The following is a 3,115-nucleotide window of genomic DNA, read 5'->3' on the forward strand; positions in this document are numbered from 1 at the left end:
CTACGTCTCACATACTTTGGACATGTTATCAGGAGGGATCAGTCCCTGGAGAAGGACATCATGCTTGGTAAAGTACAGGGTCAGCAAAAAAGAGGAAGACCCTCAATGAGATGGACTGACATAGTGGCTGCAACAATGTGCTTAAGCCTAACAAGGATTGTGAGGATGGTGCAGGACAGCGCAGGGTTTAATTCTGTTGTTCATAGGGTCGCTATGAGTCCGAACCGACTCAATGGCATCTAACAACACCAACAGACCATAAAACAGGTCTCAATACATTGAAAAGGATTCAAATCATAGAATGTCTGTTCTCTGCCCACAAAGAGATTGAACTAGAAATTAATAACAGAAAGACATCTGGAAAATCCCACATAGCAACAGTGTCAGAGTGCAGATGAAGCAGTGCTTAGAGGGAAATTTATAGAATTAAGCACTTAGATTACAAAAGAAGAAAGGCCTTAAATCAGTGGCCTAAGGTTTCACTTAAGAAATTAGAGTAATGAGCAAATTAAATCCAAAGTAGGCAGAAGAAAGTAAATAATAAGGATTATGGCATAAATCAATGAAACAGAAAACAATCGAGAAAATCATTAAAATCAAAAGCTGGTTTTCTGAGATCAGTAAAACTGATAGACCCCTGTCTTAGTAATCTAGTGCTGCTATAACAGAAATACCACAAATGGATGGCTTTAACAAACAAATTTATTTTCTCACAGTGTAGGAGGCTAGAAGTTCGCATTCAGGGTGCCAGCTCCAGGGGAAGGCTTTCTGTCTGTTGGCTCTGGAGGAAGGGCCTTGTCATCAATCTTCCCCTGGTCTAGGAGCTTCTCAGCACAGGGACCCTGGGTCCAAAGGATGCTTTGCTCCTTGTTCTTCATTCTTGGTGGTAGGAGGTCCCCTGTCTCTGCTCCATTCTCTCATTTATATCTCAAAAGAGATTGACACAAGATACAACCTAATCCTGTAGATTGAGTCCTGCCTCATTCACATCATAGAGGTTAGGATTTACAACACACAGGATAATCACATCCGATGACAAAATGGTGGACAACCACATCATACTGGGAATCACGGCCTAGCCAAGTTGATACACATTTTGAGGGGACACAATTCAATCCATAATAACCCCTAGCCAGGCTAATGAAAAAATAGATGCAAAATACCAATATCAACAATGTTAAAAGGCTGATAAGGGAATATTACAAATGGATTTATGCCAATAAATTTGACAACTTAGATGAACTGGATAAATTGAAAGACACAAACTACCAAGGCTCACTCAGGAAGAAATAGATTATCTGAATAGCCCAGTATCTTTTAAAGAAATTGAAGTTAAAAACTTTCTCTCAAAGAAAACTCCAGGCCTTGATGGCTTCAATAGGGAATTCTACCAAACATTTCAGGAAAAAAAAAATAATAACGATTCTGCACAAATTCTTCCAGAATTACGGAAAAGGAGAAAATAATTCCCAATTCATTCTATGAAACCCAAACCAGACAATGACATTGAAAGATAAAACCACGGACCTACACGCCCATGAATACAGATGCAAGAACGCCTAGTGAATTCTAGTGAATCAGAACCAACAACGTATAAAAAGCGAAATACGTCCTGACCAAGTGGGGTTTATCCTAGGAAACAGTATTGGTTTAACATTTCAAATCACATCAGTGTAACTCACCATAGTGATGGGCTAAAGCAGAAAAACCATACAAGCATCTAACACAGGTGGGAAAACCATGGCCCGTGGCCACATCAGGTCTGTGGCCTGGTTTTGGACAGCCCTTCAGCTAAGAATGATTCTCATGTCTTAAAATGGCTGAAGAAGAAGGAGGAAGAGGCAGAGGAGGAAAAGATGCAGCAGCAACAGACAGTATGAGGCCTGCAAAACCTGAAATATTCACGGTGTGGCCCTTTCCAGAAAAAGTATGCCGACCCTGATTTAATAGATGCAGAGAAATCTAACCTCTGTTCATGATAAAAACTCTTAGCAGTTCAGTTCATCAGAAGTGAACATTCTCGACCTCATAAAGGGCATCCATGAAAAATCTGCTGCTGTCATTCCTCACGGTGAAAGGCTCTACATTTCCCTACAAGACGGGACTGAGACAGGGCTGTCTGCTCTCACCACTTGGTCAGCCTTTTACTGAAGGCGCTGGTTTGTGCAATAAAGCAAGAAAGAAAAACAAGAGGCACACAGACAGACTGGAGAGGAAGAAAGGAGAACTGTCTTTATTTGCAGCAACATGGCTGTCTTAGGATTCCGAAACTCCTAAGGAATCTAAAAAATCACCATCGGAAGTCGTAAGGGAGTTTAGCAAGGTTGCAGGACATACGGTTAATACACAGAAATCAACTGTGTTTCTATCTAACAGCAACGAATAATCCCAAATAAAAGAAAAAAATCAATATTATTTGCAACAGCATCAAAAAATATGAAATACCCAGGCATACATTTGACAAGAGGTATGCAAGACTTACACACCAACATCATAAAACACTGCTGAGAGAAATTAAAGATCTAAGTAAATGGGAGATGATAGACGGGTGGCCACGATCAGACTCGACTCTACAGCAATCAACAGCAACAAATGCGGTATTTCTGTCTCTGAAGACTCACACTGTCGTCGATTCTCCCCAGATGGATCCATACATTCATCACAGTCCCAGTCAGATCCAAGCAGGGCTTTTTGAGAGAAATTGATGAGCTGAATTTAAAATTCATATTTTGACAAGCAACGAAGTTGGAAGACATACACTGCCTGATCTCCAGATTTACCATAGAGCTGCCACAACCAAAGAGCCTGGCGTCGGCCTCCAGACAGACAGAGATCAGTGGGAGAGTCCAGAAACAGAGCCACGTGTTACAGTCAATTCATTTACAACCGCGAGTCCAAGGAATCCAAAAGGCGACAGGATAATCTTCTCAACAAATGGTCCGGGAACAATTAGAGATTCGTGTTCAAAACAGTGAACTGTGAGCCACACCCTGAATCATATTAAAAATGAACCTGAAAGAAACATGAGGAGGGGGAGGGTGCAGGGAGGGAGGAGGAGGGTGCAGGGAGGGAGGGAGGAGGGGGGTGCAGGGAGGGAGGAAGAGGGTATTTTTCA

The sequence above is a fragment of the Trichechus manatus genome, unplaced genomic scaffold (assembly GCF_000243295.1).
Source record: "Trichechus manatus latirostris isolate Lorelei unplaced genomic scaffold, TriManLat1.0 scaffold00008, whole genome shotgun sequence".
Classification (NCBI taxonomy): domain Eukaryota; kingdom Metazoa; phylum Chordata; class Mammalia; order Sirenia; family Trichechidae; genus Trichechus; species Trichechus manatus.